At 49.7% G+C, this 16,606-nt stretch overlaps 1 non-coding gene across 1 annotated transcript; it reads right to left on the bottom strand.

Annotated features, from left to right (window-relative positions):
• Positions 1-7,394: 7,394 nt before the first annotated feature.
• On the bottom strand, positions 7,395-7,533 carry LOC144222993 (U4 spliceosomal RNA). Its single transcript, XR_013332510.1, has one exon. It is a non-coding gene; the product is annotated as a U4 spliceosomal RNA (small nuclear RNA).
• Between the last annotated feature and the right edge of the window lie 9,073 nt (positions 7,534-16,606).

Below are 16,606 nucleotides of genomic sequence, written 5' to 3'. Positions count from 1 at the left end.
ATCGTCCGGCCGGGAGGCGGCGGGAGGGAAGGCGGAGGGGGAGGGGAGAGGGTGCGCGTGCGCGCCTACGAGTGTCTGCGATGGTGTCTCTGGGCCGATGTGCGCGCGGGGCCCCGGACGCAGAAGCGGGACCGAGGGCTCCCCCCGCTGCCTCGCCCCCTCCTCCCGGCCGCTCTCGGCGGCTCTGCTTCACTCCGGTCCCGGNGTGTGTGTGTGTGTGTGTGTGTGTGTGCGCGCGCGCGCGCGCGGGAGGGTGTCTGCCCCCAGCGTCCCCCTCCCCGCGCTGTCTCCTTCGGATCGATGCTCCTGCCTCTTGCTGCTGCTTCCTCTGGTGGCGCGCGCGCGCGCGCACACACACACACACACACACGCACACACACACGCAAGCTCCAGAGTCACACTTGACTGATTCAAGCACTTGCTCGTGTGGAGACACAGACACACATAAGACCAGAGTCACACCACGCCACTCACAGCCACACACCCCCCACAGACACGCACACATCCCAGTGGCCTGGCCTACAGGGCAAGCACCCAGGAGCTTACACTTATTCACTTTTTCTTATCCCTGCTCCCACCAACATGTGACATGTGCACACATGTACGTATGTAAACAAACATACAGCCTTGACCACCCAATTCCATCCTTGTAGCCTTGGGCTTGCCTTTGGAGGGTGGCATGTTTGCAGCCCCTCACTGATAAACCTCTGAAGGAGCAGAGAGAAAGAAGAAATAGCCAGAGGTCAAGGTTCTGGACAGAAGTCAAGAAACGGAAAGGGGAGGGGGTGGAGTGGGAAGGTAGAGGGTTAGGAGGGTGGAGGCGGACAGGATGAGGAAGAGATAGAAGGAGGAGCTATACTCAGGAATGGAGCAGAATTCTGGGGCATGAAGCTCAGACCTGGGGGCTGCTCCTGTAGCTCTCACTTCTCTCCCTCCCTCCTCCCTTTCTGAGAGGCCTTGGGGGGCCCTCCCTATCCAATTAACAGAGAAGGAGCAATCAAAGGGAAGTTGTTAATTTGCTGATGCTCATTAGGGGCTCTTAGCACGGAGACTGTTGAGGTTTGATGGTGTCAGATGATGAGGAGGGGGGTGTGGGGGACCAGAATTCTATCTCTAGCAACTCCTTCACTCCACTTGCAGGCTGGCACAGCTCTTGGAGAAGGAAGGTGAGAGGTGTTTTTTCAGGGCTTTAAGTGAGAAGAAAGAGCCTGTAACGAGAAGAATTGGCACAATGGAAAGAAGTTGCATGAGAAGTTGTGAGGTGTTGGGGGGGGCAGAAGGTACAAGAGAAACCAGAGAAGGGAGCTGGAGGTCCTTAGAGGGAGTTTGGGCTTAGGACCCCAGGAGGGAGAGCGGGATCCATTTACTAGGGGCCTGGTCATGGCGCTGCCAAAGGGAAAGGAGGATACTGGGTTCTGGGCTTGAGTTGGGGAGCTGTCCAGCAGCACCAGACAGTGCTGGAGGGCTGCCATACCCTTGGGCAGCCACTGGGTGGCAGCACTATTCAGGATACTTAAAATCAACCCAAGGGGGCATTTGGGAGTGGGAGTTTGGCCTCAAACAGGGACCGGAGGAAGCATGGGGCAGGATTATTGAATTCCAAGTGTCTTCAGGGGAGGGGAGGACCATCTTGGAGCATCTGTAATTACCCTAACTCCCCACCCTCGCAGGCTGAGTGACACACGGAGCTTCCTCAAATGGCAGCAAATTGCTTCAGTCACCTGGGATGTTATTGAGGGAGCAGCGGGGGTGGAAGGAAGGTGATGAGGTGAGGTGGAGGCTGGCAAGGACTAATCGAGGCCAACGATCAGCCTCAGGAGTCTGAGAGAAGATAAAAGTTGTGAATCAGGTAATTTTGGCTCCAGAACTGGCCCTGTCATTCATTAGAATGGGCTGGTTTCCTGACATCTCTGAGCTCAGTTTCCTCATCCATAAAATGGGGATAATATTTAGTTCACAGTAATTTCTAAGGATTACATAAGCTAATGCATGGAAAGTGCTTAGCACATTAGCTTGTACATACTAAATCCTCAATAAGTAATTATTATTATTAGCATTAGTGTTTGGATTTTGCAGTAAAAGCACCAGGGCAGCCAAATCAGGGCAGAATCTGAGAGTGGTTCTCAGCGCCTGCTGCACATCTGAATCACGTGGGGAGCTTTTTAAACTGATGCTGTGGCCCCACCTTAGTCCAATTAAATCGGAATCTCTGGGGGTGGGGTCCAGATTTCCCAACTTTTCAGGACCTCTAATATATAGCACTCAGTCTTGAGAGACCTTGATCTGGAGAATCCACAGTTCTGAATCAAGGCTTCAGTACAGTTCCTTGTATGACAGCCCAGACTTAGACGTTCTTTTTTATGTACAACCTAGGTACCTCGGTATTGTTTCGTCTTCATTTGAGGTGAGATGGATCCCCATACAGACCCTCCCCCCGCCCCATCCCTGCCCTATGCATTTCAGCAACCCTGCACTGTATCAAATCCCAGGATTGGCCCTAGGGACATGGTGAGGATTGGCATAGTCACTGCCTTCAAAATCTCCCAGTGTCAAAGGAGAGATGAATGTGTTGACAAGTGACTAGTACAAAGGCCAAGAGTAAAATTGAGGGATGGGCCAGGGCTGCCAACTTAGAGTGGCAGAGGGGCAAGTCCTACTGACAGGGGTTTGTGTTGCAGGGATGAGGAAAAGGTGAAGCTGACTTTGGCAAGATGATACTTGAGGGATCCAAGGACTGTGATTAGTGTCCCTCTGCTCTTTTGTGCCTCTCTGGACCCACCTACCTCTTAGGCAGGATGTGACAGATCCTAGCTCCTTCAGCCTCCTCCCTGACCCTTGTCCACACTTCCCTCCTCTCTGGCCCTGTAGTCCGTAGGTCTCAGTGCCCCTTCTCCCCTGGGGCTGAGAGAGAAATAACCCTGGAAATATTCCTCCCTCCACTGGCATGAGACATCTGGCCAGGACCCACATAGAGCTTTGGCATTGTGCTGACCAGGGTTCAAATTCCACCTCGGTCACACCAGTGCTGTGTGATTATGGACAAGTTATTTAACCTGTCTGAGTCTCACTGTTTCCACAAGCCATAAAATCTAGCTAATGCCCAAAATGATGAAACAATGTGTGCCTAGCAAACAGTAGGTGTTCCATCAATAGTAGCAAGTACTATTTTGATCTCTGAGAGGTTGACTGGGGCAAATTCCCCACGGACACTTCCTTTGCAAATGGCCCCATCTGCTTTAGGTACAGAAGCGCCCTCCAGCCTCTCAGAGACAGGGGTGTGAGGGGGGAGGGCAAAGGGAGGGCGAGGCCCCCTGGGACTCCCAGGCAGCTCTTCTCTGCTCCCCCATGCATGAAATCACACAAGCCCCAATCTGTCTGCATTCACTTCATCTGCCAGCTCAGCAAATGCAGAGACAATTAAGGAGTTAATTAACAGGCGGGTGGGAAGGGGCTGTGGACTTGAGGCTGATGGGACCCATCAACACCCCTGTCTCGGGGCTCCACGTTGCCTCTGTGACCCTCAGCTTGCCCTCACTTGCTTTCTCTTTTCTAGTCCAAATGCTCCTCTTAACCCCTCACTCATTTCGCTGCTACCCTTGTCCTTTCCCCTCAACCTGTGATATCCTCCTCTCTTCTTCCCTGGTCCTGTCTCTGATCTCTCTCCTCCCCCATTTAACTTGTCCTCCCTTCTCCACCCAAGTCACTGCCTCCTCCACCCTTCGGGTCTCAGCCTTCTGATGTTTCCCTCTTATTCCAACCCCTCTTCACCTTCCACCCCTTCTCCCTCACCAACTTGAATATGGGTCTCAGAGAATGTGCCTTATTAACCCATTCAAACATGGGGCTCCAGGAGTCAGTGGGTTCAAGGCTGGCTGCCAGGCTGTAATTTGAAGGGGTCTCCTCTGTTCCTCATCTTCCCCAGCACCTCTCACCCCTAGTTCTCTGGGTATCTCAGTCTCTTTCCTGTGCCAGTGCCTCTTTTGATGCTCTCTCCCCAAACTGCTACTGCTCCTGCATTCTCAGGGTCTTGGCAGTTCATCTGCATAATCAGGAGCATGCTGGACCCTTCTTTTTTTCTCCTTTCCTCCCCAGGGAAGGGGGCCAAAGGATGACCACCTTTCTTCCATCATATACCCCAATTTGTGTGTCATCCTGTCATTCGGGAAGTCAGGATTCAGAAGAAAGGAATGATTAAAGAGAAGGCAGAGATTGAGAGACAGAGAAAGGCAGAGTGCCAGAGAGAGGGGAGAAATTGGGGCCAAGGCAGAGATTAAAAGGGCAGAAGTGGTGGAGGGAGGAGGAAGAGGAGGGAAGAAAGATTGAGAAAGAGAACGGGTAAGGAGAATGGAGTAATAGAGACGGCAAGATAGGGAAGAGACTACTAAGGTCCCTCCCTGCTTTAAAATTCTCGGTCTTTGGGGGGCACCTGGGTGATTCAGTCAGCTGAGCATCTGACTTTGACTCGTGTCATGATCTCACGGTTTGTGGGTTCGAGCCCCACATTGGGCTCTGTGCTGACAGCTAGCTTAGAGCCTGGAGCCTGCTTTGGATTCTGTCTCCCCCTCTCTCTGACCCTCCCCTGCTCATGTTGCGCCTCTCTCTCTCTCTCTCTCTCTCTCTCAGAAATCATTATACAAATTTTTTTTTTAAATAATAGAATAAAATAAAATTCTGGGTCTTTGAAGAGTGAACAAAGGAGAAAAAAAGACCCACAGAGTGCCTGGGCCTTTTCCTCTTTCAGGAAATTTGCCTGGTTAATCCCTTACCCTAGCAGTGACCTCCAATTCACTGCTGCACCAGCTGCCTTGGTCTCTGTTTTATGAACTCTGGCGGCCCTGAGAGAGGGCTGTCCTCCATCCTCCCCTAGGACCCCCGCCTCAAGGTGAAGTGCCTCAGCAGAGTGGGTAGCAGCTCTCTAGAGCTCCACAGGAAGGAAGGGGGGAAGCGCTGTGGACAAGGCAGATGGAGGGGGGGACAAATATGTTCCACTCACATTCAGTAGCTGCATTGGATCCTGGGCACCTTGAGGGCAGGGACTGCATCTCCAGCTGTAGGATGCCAGACTTGGACCTAGCCTGGCACTTACAGCTGCTCAGTTGTGTTTAATGAGCTGCATAAATGAACATCCCTGGGGGCCATCCCTGGGGGCCAACATCTGAGGGTTCCTTGGACTTGGGGACATCTTCCATCCTCTGCATCATTTGGCCCTGCAGGGCACTTGTGTCTCTGAGCTGTCCCCCACCTAAGCACAGTCCTCCCCTCTGCCTGCCCCCTTTCCCCAAGGAGGACTCTTCTACAGCCCTTGCCTTCCCCATGGACCCTCCTCCCACCTTACCCAGGCCTCTCTGGAAGGTGCAATCTCAGTGCCCAGGGCAGCCTTTGAGCCAGAGGAGGCAGTGCCAGTGAATAATTCATGGGGCTGGGAGGCCCTTATCTCCCAGGCAGGCCCCACCCGGGGCCCCTGCGCTGGGCCGCTGTCCCGCGGCTCCCCGCTTTATCTCGACACCCAGCTTGTAATGCAGCCCGCCATATCACAGGCAGAAGGGGAGATTAATTTTCTGGTTTTGCATGGGCGAGGAGGGGGAGGGGGCGTGGGGAGGTGCTGGGGAGCAGAAGCTGGGATCTTTCCGATTTCAGACTCCAGCGGCTTAATCCTCTCCCAGGCCTGTAGAAAGGGGAGGAAGAGGGTGTTGCAAGCCAAATTTCATCATCAGCGGCAGCCCCAACAGAGGGAGGAGGAGGCGAGGGGCAAACAGAAGGGAGAAGCAGGGCGCTGGCGCAGGAAAGGGAGTTGTTTGGAAACAGGGTAAAAGGCAGCCCTCTCAGCCTGGGCTTACAGACTGCTCGGCTTGTCAGGAGAAGAGACTCGGGCATGTGGGGTGCACATGTGGGCACAGATATGTGTACACACAGGAGTTCCGGGCACACCTCTTAGGGAAGTGGCACCAGCACTGGCATCTGCCATACCTCACACAGGGCCTGGTGCAGAAGAGTCCGAAAAAAATCTTGACTGAGGGGTTGAATGTCTGGGAGAATGATGATAAGCTGAGCAGATATAGCTCTACATGCTCCTGGAATCTGGCTGCGCCATTTTTCCACCTGCCCCATGGGCCCTGGTACACACAAGATTGTTGGCTCCTTTGGTTTCCTGTGCTCTATGGTCTATGTAGGCCAGCAAGGGTGGGGACACTGGCCTGAGGAGTCTGGAGGTCCCTGTTGCTTCTGCTTAGATGACACAGCTGCTCAGAGCTAGAAGAATCTAACACCTGTTAACTGAGCACCTATTACATGCCAGGACCTGGGTGGGCAAGGCTGCCATGTGTTCCCAGATCATTTAGAAATGAGTCATATCTTCGAGGAAGGTATGGCCTAACTGAGATGACCAGACACATAAGTAATTGACTGTGATGCATGACAGAATGTGATGCTTGCCAGGAAAGAACTACTAATAAAGTGCTCCAAGGAGGGAGAGAGTTGAAGATGACCAGGAAAATGTCCTGGAGGATGTAGCATTTGAGATGGGTTTTGAAGGGTGGGTAGGAGTTTGGATAGCCATAATGGCATAAGAAGGAGACAAGGCATTTTAGGAGGAGGAAGAAATGGAAGAAATGATGATGAGGATGAGAGCGAAGCAAAGAGATGGTAACTTTGGTGGTGGTGGTGGTGGGGGGTGTTGTGAGGGCCAAGGCTGGGAAGCAGGCAGAGGTGAGGACATGAAGGTTTTTGATGTGTGGAGGGGCATGCATTTGTTCGGGGTCACTGGGGAGCAACTGAAGGGTTTCGAGCAGGATCACAGTGGTAGTGGGGGAGGATAAGATAGCCAACATTATTGAGGTGTTGTGTGGTAGGTATTGTTCTAAGTGTTATGGAAGGAATTCTCTCAATCCTCACAGCTACCCTCTGAGTAGGTAATAATATTATCCCATTTTATAGATGAGAAAATGGGGTCACAGAGGTCTTGGCAGGAGAATGGGAATTAATTGAAGACTGTAGAAATCACAGATGGGAAGTTTAGGATGATAAATTCTTTAATGTCTCGGGCACTTTTGGGGCATAGAGGGGAATACTTAATTTTTCTACTTTGATGTCCAATTTATTAGTCTTTATTCAATTATTAACATCCTCCTAAATATTCTTTTTTAAAAATGTTTATTTACTTTTGAGATGAGGGGTCAGTGAGAGCGGGGGACAGAGGATCTGAAGCGGCCTCTGTGCTGATAGCACAGAGACTAATGTGGGGTTTGAACTCATGAACTAAACTGTGAGATCATGACCTGAGCTGGAGTCAGATGCTTAACTGACTGAGCCACACAGGCATCCTTCCCCTAAATATTCTCATACCACTTTACAACCCATGAACCAAAAACTTATGAATTTGGCAAATTGTATGTCCCCAAATATTTAAACACTGATTGCAAATGAAATCAATTAAACTCTTCATGAAGCAGGTTTTCTTAAAAACTTTCAACATCTTAGCAATAATCGCGCCTCGGATAAACCTCATTGGCTACGATACTGCCACTGCGCAAAGCTAAAACTTTCAACATCTTAAAAGCAGACAAAACAAACAATACTACAATGATTGGCCCCCAAAAGCCCATTATGAAAACAATATCATGGATTTAAATTTCTTTGTTCAATATTTCTAATATTATTTTCTTTATTCTTATTCTTTTTTCTCCCTGAGGTAGGATTTTCCTGACTTCAGCTAAAGAGTCAAGGTTTACCCGCTCCAGTAGGCTGAGGGTTCCAAGTGGGTTGCCTGGAGTTGATCTGGGACCAGGCACAAAGGTCCTGGCAGGGTGGGGCTTCCAGAGAGATTCTCCTGGACTTCATTATGCAGCCCTCCACCTATTTCATCAGGAACTGTCCTCTTTATGCTCAGACCAATCACAGATTCTGAATTTTTGCGTGTGACCCTAATCTCTTGCGCAGAATGATTCTACTTCTGAGTGCCTTATCTTTATTGTACAGCCCACTGTGTTCTGAGCGGGGCCTGGTCTGGTTCAGCTAAGTCCAAAGCCTTGGTCAATTGGTTAACTGGAACTACATCCTTCCCTTCTCATCGGCTGCTAAGACCTACACTATTGTCAGCTGGAGCGCTGAAGCAAGGGTCTAAGACGAGGCATTAAAAGCTTGAATTAAATCAGTGGCAATGGAAATCAAAAGGAAAGGACGGTTTTCAGAGACTCCATGAAGGCAAAATTGACTTCTATTAAGTGGGAGAGAATAGTTTACCTCATGGAATCAAATAAAAATACATGTGAAGGTCCTTTGTGGCCTATAGGAACTACTAAATCCTAGTTGTTTTTGCTTCTGTTATTATGTTACCATTATGAGATGCTAAGGACAAAGCCTTAGGGAGTTCATCTAAACTGAGGGGGTGAACAACAGGATGGGAGGATGGGAGGAAAGGAGGCTGGAAGAGAAAGAGAACCAAAAAGGATTGGTCAAAGAGGAGAACCAGGAGAGACAGGTGTCATGCAGACCAAGGGGGTGGGAGGCATGGGGACAGTCAGATGTGTTTTTTCCAGAGGTCCAGGAGAGAAGAGGTAAAGGCTGAATTAGGGTGGGGACAGTATGGGTGTGGGGGTGGGAGGAAAAAGGAAACAAAAGAAGATAGTGATGTCTTAGAGACAAGTGGCAGATGGGGGCTGTCTGGACATGCTGATGAAGGGCCAGAGGAGGAAGCTGGCAATTCTAAGGTCATGCATCTGGGGATGGGGGGCCTGGAAAGATACAGGAAAGGAAGGTTGGGGTGGCCCTGGGCCCTGCAGCGTAGAGTGAAGACCCCCTACTATGACCAGGTGTCACTATCCTTTGCAAACAACGCTATTCTGTCAGCCATGTAATCCTTGGCTTTCTAGCCTGGCTATCAACCTCCACTCAACTTCCACCCTTCTCATGGGAATTAGAATCAGAGAACTTCAGAACTGGCAGGGTCTTTAGAGGTCATCTGATCCACCCTCCACCTTCAACTACCACCATTAAACAGATGAGGACATTGAACAGAAGTGGCATGATTAGTGAGTGACAAATCTGGGATTAGAATCCTGGTCTCCTTACTCCCAATCTATTTTACCCCTGTCACTCAACCTGATGATTCTACTGCAAGAGGACTTGGCTCCACAGCACCCAATATCACCTGGCTGCTTAAAGAGACTTTTCCAGATAATAGGCTTTATTTTGGCTTACCAGACCTGAAAGCCTTGGCATTGGGGTAGTATTAGGGGGCTTAGTGATGGCTATGGAAGGTATGAGACATTAGAAAAGATGAGCCCCTTCTGTGCTTATCAAAGGACGAGGGAAATATTGGGAGGGGGGTTAGTTAAGGAAAGGCAGGTAGTCAGAAGTAGGGAGAGTTTAGAGGAATGAGTTAGAGGCAGGGGGATTGGAGAGGATGGGCTGCTCTAGGCTTAGAGAAGCTCTAGCTTAAAGCCTTTGTGAAGAATTGAGAGAGGGAAGATAGAGGGATGGTGGTGGTGGGCTATTTCCTACGGGAATGTGGAGCCAAAGACCAAGGACATGAGGACTCAGTATAGGATCAGGTGGATGGCTTTATCCAACTTGCAAGAACCATAGCCCAGCCCCCAAGCTGGCAGCACCTCTCTGTCTCCCTTGGGGCTCTGACCACTCTCTTTTGATTGCTGGTGGTAATTGCTCTCCATTTGGCCATTACTTATCTCATTAATTGCCTAAAGGAGAACATCAGCCTAGGGTGGGGGTGATTGGCAAAGAAAGCAATGGGGAGGGAGTACTCTAGGGAAATGGATATGGGCCTGGACCTGGGATGGGGCTGGAGTGTGGTGGAGAGTGGGTATTGTATATCTGGCTCCAGTCAGCTGTAATCCTCTGCCCAGATCTAGTGTGGTGGAACAATTTTCAAACTCTAATATGGACACCAATACTTTCAACTCTCCAATACCCTACCATCCCTGATGCAGTCATATCCTCCATGTTTCCTCCTCCACCGTCTCATCACCACCATAGCCATTGTAGTAAACAGCCTCTAAGGTAACTCCCAGTGGCCACTACCTCCCAGCATTCATGCCTTTGTATAATCCTAACTTGTCAAGTATGGGCTGTATTAGTGTTGGTGAGGATGTGGGGGGAAAGGAACCCTCATGCACTGTTGGTGGGAATACAAGGTGGAGCAGTCACTGTGGAAAACAATATGGAGATTCCTCCAAAGGTTAAAAATATAACTACTCCATGATCCAGTAATTGCACTATGGGGTATTTACCCAAAGAAAACAAAAGCACTAATTTGAAAAGGTATATTCACCCCATGTTCACTGCATCATCATTTATAATAGCCAACATATGGAAGCAGCAACTTAAGTGGCCATCAAAAGACAAATGGATAAAGAAGATGTGATATTTATACACACACACACAAACACACACACATGTGTGTGTGTATAAAAGAAGTTGTGATATATATATGTTACATATATATATAATGAATATTATGCAGCCTTAAAAAAGGATGTGATATGTTATTTGCTGCAACATGGATGGACATAGAGGGTATTATGCTAAGTGAAATAAAATCAGACTAAGAAAGACAAATACCACATGATTTCACTCATATATGGAATCTAACACAACAAATGAATAAACGAAATAAATGCAGAATCAGACCTATAAATGCAGAGAACAAACTGATGGTTGCCAGAAAGGAGGGGTAAGGGCATGGACAAAACAGGTGAAGGGGACTGGGAGATACAGGCTTCCAGTTATGGAATGACTAAGTCATGGGAATAAAAGGCGCAGCATAGGGAATATAGTTAATGATACTGTAATAGTATTGTATGGTGACAGATGGCAGCTACACTTGTGGTGAACATAGCATAACACATAGAGCAGCTGATTCACCGTTGTACACCTGAAACTAATGTAACATTGTGTGTCAACTATACTCAAATAAAAAAATTAAATTATGGGCTGTATTTAATGACCCACTTCTAGTGAATAGAATTCAGCAGAGGGGATAGGATGTTACTTCTAGATTAGGTTACAAAGATACTGTAGCTTCTGTCCTGGGTATTCTCTCACTTGCATCAAGGAAAGCCAGCTGCCATGTTGCCAGCTACTCTATGGAGGGGCCCATGTGACAAAGAACTGAAGGAGGCCTCAGGTCAACATTCAGCAAGGTCCAAGAGCCCAAGAGGACCTGAATCCTGTCAACAATCACATGTGTGAATCTGGAAGCAGATCTTCCTCCAGTACAGACTACAGATGAGACTGTAGTAGCCCTTGCTGACACCCTGGTTGCAGTCTTATGAGAAAACAAGCCAGATGCATCCAGCTACACCATGCTCAGATTCCTCTCCTGCAGAAACTATGAGATAATAAATGCGTGTTGTTTTGAAGTATTAAGTTTTGGGAGTACTTTGTTATGCAGCCATGGGTAATTAACACGGCCACTATCACTACCACTGCTATTACCACCATCACCATCATTATCCCCATCACTACCACCATCTTCAAACTCACATCATCAGCATTACCACCATCACGACCAAAGCCACCATGCTCTCAAACTCACCACCGTACTTACCATTACAGCTACCAGAGCTGTCACCATCCCCACCTCTACTTCAAATCTGGATTCTATCATGAGTACCACCACCACAATCATCACCTCCAGCTATAAATGTTTTCCTAACACCCAGTATGTACCAGACTCTATGCAAGCCCCGAGGTTACAAAGAGGTAGGAGACATAGTCTAGGCCCTCAGAGCATCACTTAGGGACTCTCTTGTGGGATCAGGACACATTCATAAAAAGTGAATAGTAAGTCAAGAAAGTCTATCCTTATTGCCACTTTGCATGGTAGCAAGACTTCATGGAGACCTCAGAGGATGGGTGAGATCTGCATAGGCAGAGGGGGGAAGGGAAGACATGAATAAGCCTGATGTATCAGATGAAAAATAAAGTGAGGAGATCCGGCCAGAGTGGAGGGCCATGCAGGGTGGACAGTGGGAAATGAAGTGGGAACCAGAAAAGAAGCACACAAAAGTATAATGCATTTGTGAAGGGCTCTACACCTTCCAAAGCACTCTCTATGTTCCTTGGTTGAGTAGTACAATCTGCTTAAAGATCCACCCAGGTTCCCATCTCAGCCAAGGGAGCCAGGACTGGGACCGAAGCCTTGCACCTTCTGCTCCAACAGGAGGCAGCACCAAGTCCTGTGGTTCAGCTAGAGTGATAGATCCTTGCAGCATATGACAACGACAACGGGCAAGCTATCCAACCTCATGTTGGTTATACCTCCTTCTCAGGCTGTTAACAGTAGAGACCAGAAAGCATATGGAAAACACTGCAGGTGTTTCCAGGCAGCCTGGAAGTGAATGTGAATTCCATCCTCTAGGCTCTCTGTGCCCTCTCCTGCCTAGCACCTTGTTCATTTGCCTGAGGGCTGGGCAGAAGTTGCCTTATTAGCATCCATTGCACAACTCAAGGGGCACCATTCCCTGTACACATGAGGGTAGGAGGTTGGAAAGAGATACTATTGACCAGTTGCTTCTAAAATAACCTCTGTCTCCAGAATATCTTTCAGGATTGGTCCAGGAGAGTCGACTCTTCAGTTCAGGTCTGTTCGACCGAAAAGAAAAAAACAAACAAACCTCATCTGCCTTTTCCAGAGAAACTACTCCTTCTACTCACTGGGGAGAGTGGGACTCAGAGCCAAGATCCTAGGGCTGGAAAGAACCCTCGAGCTTCTGGATGAAGCTCGGGCTCATCCTTCAGCCAGGGAACATATTGCAAATCCCCATGAAACAAGACAATGCTATGTCACACTTGTTTACAGCTTTCTTATCCAAGGCTTTGTTGACACTCGCCACCACCTTAGGACATAGATAGGCCTTACTATTTGCTTCATCCCCACTTTATAGATGAGGATAAGAACTCAGAGAGGTGAAGTGATGATACCAAGACCACTGTAGTGGTGAATGGCCAAGCTGACCTCAGGATGCCAAATGCCATGTTGTCCCCCAGCCCATACCACCCCAGGCTCAGAGATGCTCAGAAGTCCCTTCATGTCCCTTGTATGAAGTCCCTGGGCTTAGACACAGCAGGGGGGTTAAAACCCAGGCCTCCTCTCCAGCCCCTAGAGCAGTGTTCTTTCAGCTCCATCACCCTGCACCGGGTAGAAAAACTGCTGCAGGGAAACACAAGTTTGGCAGTGGGAAGGGAGAAATGACGGGAGGGTTGGGGGTGGAGCTGCAACCCTGCGGGTGACTGCAGAGGACGGGGTCGATAAGGAGATGGGAGTGCTGGGATTCCAGGGTCCCTAGTTGGCTGGGGCTGGGACCAGCCCTCCCCACTCCATCAGGCCTGAGGCTGCAGGCTGCCAGTGTTCCTCCGCCAAGACCCCTGGAGAGCCCGAAATCAAATATTCCTCTTCCCCTGTTCAGGCAGCCTTATTGCCATTGACAGTAAATGTATTGCTCTAATCTTTTCTCATTTTGCCAAGATGGGCTCCGTTCTGACCTCCCTCCCAGCCTTGAAGGCTTCACAGAGGTGGGAGGGATGCACTGAGGTGGGAGGGAGGTGCAGGGGCTGGGCTGTAAACGGGGCAGCTGCAATGATCCCAGATTTGGTATGGCCTTGTCTCTTGAAGGCTGTAAAACTTGAAAATTGGGGGATGTCTGGAGTGAACCCATGACTGAAGGTTCCCCTGTGAAAGCAGATGGGAAATGCTTGGTGGGCAATGAGGAAACAAGCCCTCGGGGCCCCAGGGAAGCAGATTTCTGCAGAGCAGATAGGCCTGGTGTGTGTGTATGTATAATATGTATGCGCATGTGTGTTGCAGCCAAAATTCTAAGCTTAGGAGGTAGTCCTGTTGAGATGGGGGCAGGCAGGGTGTGCCCNGCTGTCCACTCTGCTGCCCAGAGAAGCCCTGCCAATATGAATGGCCCTTCCGGTTGCCTCTCCTTCTGGTCTTCTCTGCTTAGATGAACACTCAGGCTCAGCAAATCTCAAAAAGGTACCCTGGAAGGGCCAGAGGTGTGGGAGGGCAGAAGGAACAAGGCTTGGGAGACATTCAGCCTGGGGCTCAGGGATGGTACCCCAAGCCCAGGCAAATGGGGAGAGGGGGGCCATATAGGGCACAGTGGTTATGGGAAGGAATTTGCTGCTTAGAGCCAGCAGGGGTACATAAGAGAGGAATAGCAGATGAGTACAGGTTGGCCAGGGAGGAGAAAGGGGTGGCCCATCTACAGCAAGAGTGAGGCATTACGGGGTGAGGGTCCAGTGCTCTGGCCCAAGGGGCCTGGAGGCTCTGTGTCATTCTTCATTTGTTCTTTTTAAGTTTATTTATTTGGAGAGAGACAGAGAGTACAAGTGGGGGAGAGGGAAAGAGAGAGCGAAAGACAGAGAATCCCAAGCAGGTTTGAAGTCATGAAGGTGAGATCATGACTTGAGCTGAAATCAAGAGGTGGACACTTAATGGACTGAGACACCCAGGCACCCCTTTCTTCACTTGTTCTGCTAAGATCAAGCCTGAAAGAGAGAGAGAGAGAGGAACAGAGAGAGAGAGCGCGCTTATCCTGGGATGGTGCAGTCTCTGTGTCCATCATGGTGAGCACCCCTCTGTCTGTGTGTACCTTCAGGTTGGGTTGGAAAGTCTTCTGGATCCTGACAGTTTGAGTAGATATTCTCAGCCTCTGAGGGTTGTGTGTGGGAGCCCACTTCCCTCTTTAAGCTTCTCTGGCCCTTGCCAGGGAGAAATTCCTGACTGGAGAGGCTGAGCTGGGTCAGAGCCCTGCTCAGGGTTCAGCAAGGTCAGTGGGGTGGGGGGTGGTAAGAGAGTGGAGGGAGACTGCTGGCCTCTCCTGTCCTCCCCTCTGGCTGTGAGCTGCTGCCTCCTATTGCCAAGCAATAATTATTCCCTTTTTATACAGAATTCCCTGCCTGAACTGACCTTCTTGCTCCTCTCTGATTGTCCCCAGCTCCACCTTCAGAAAGGCTTCCCTGCCTCCCCAGGTCTTCATCAGTTCCCTGCATTCCTGAGGTGCGTGCCAAGGCCACGCAGGATGGCCACCTGGGCCTTGTTTTGTACCTTTTCTTCCCTCAGTCCCTTCCCTTTGCCCAAGGATAGCTGAGGTAGAATGTGAGGACCATGCTATGTGGGAGACTAGGAGCTGCAGCTCAAGGTCCAACCAGATGGGAATTACGACTCCCTACCAGAGGTGTATGTACAGTGCTGAGTGACCTGGGACACAGGTCACTGTCCTCTCTGGGTCTCTTACCTCCCCAAACTGCGGAGATACATCTCTCTTATAGAACCTTACGTGTAACAGGTCTCAGTGGTCTACAGACCCAGGACTGGAACCTTGGGTCCCACCCTGTCCTAGTTTGGAACTGTCCTCTGGCCCATGGGCCTCAGTTTCCACGTCATATGGGGACTGCAGCGCCCCCTGGTGGTATAAAGCCCGATCTCCACTGCAGCTGGGTAGGATGGTAATTGCAAGAGCCTTCAGAGGATACTTAGACCAGATGTTTCCGAAGTTTTTATTTCCAAAAAATTTTTTCCATGATCCTGACATGATAACAGTTGTATTTTTTAAAAGTAAACTCTATGTCCCATGTGGGGTTCAAACTCACAACCACGAGATCAAGAATCACATGCTCTACAGACTGAGCCAGCCAGGCACCCCAACAGTCGTATTTTTGATATCTATTGGTTGAGATACTTAATGACCAAATTCTGGATTGCATCATTAAAACCCATTTGTATTTTACTCTTCCCCCAGAAATTACACAGTTCCCCACAGACGAGGTCCTCAGAGTCTTCATGGAGCCAGAGGCTGAATTTCCTGTGATCACTCCAAGGCTTCTACAGTTTGGGAACCACAGATTGAAACCACTCCTCTCATCATAGATGATGAGACAAGCTAAGAGGTATGCAAGGTCCCTCACACTGTGATATCAAAGTTCTTTCCGGTTTTACCCCTCCTCACCAATCAAGATCCTTGCTTTTCTGCCACACTGGATCAGCTTCTCCATTTTCTCTGAACACTTCCTGACCACTTTACTTCCTGCTCCCTTCCCGGGTTGGGATCCTGTGTATGTTTCAAAGCTCAGCTCAAAGGCCTCTTCTTCCAGGCAGACTTTCCTGATCCTCAGCCAGAAGTGGGACTGGCTCTCCCTGAACCCCAGAACACAATCCCCATCTCTGCACTCTGCCCTCTCTATACCCGGCTGCACCCCATCTCAGTGCTTAGAACACTGCCTGGAACGCAGAAGTGCTCAAAACATCACGGTTTAATTGACAGAACAATAAATCTCCAATGGAGGAAGGGAGTGGGACCTCTAGAGATGAAGATCAAAGAAGGAACCGAGAGAGGCAGGAGCCTGGACAAAGCAGAAGGATGAAGACGAACACCTGAGTGTGATTAGACGCGACTGCAGCCAGGGACCGGGTCTCCCCTCGGTCTGCCAGGCCTCTCCCACTACCCGGGGACCCACGGTGACAGTAGCTCTGTCGCGACTTCTGGGCAGGCAGCCCGGCCCTGGAGAGGTGGGGAGCGGGGGCGGCGGGGTGCGGGCGCGCTCCGGCGGTCACCCGAGTCCTCGCCATTAGCATAAATGTCAT

Source organism: Crocuta crocuta, unplaced genomic scaffold (assembly GCF_008692635.1).
Source record: "Crocuta crocuta isolate KB4526 unplaced genomic scaffold, BGI_CrCroc_1.0 scaffold30, whole genome shotgun sequence".
Taxonomy (NCBI): domain Eukaryota; kingdom Metazoa; phylum Chordata; class Mammalia; order Carnivora; family Hyaenidae; genus Crocuta; species Crocuta crocuta.
The sequence above is the reverse complement of the archived record's forward strand: the minus strand, read 5'-3'. Positions and strand labels throughout refer to the sequence as shown.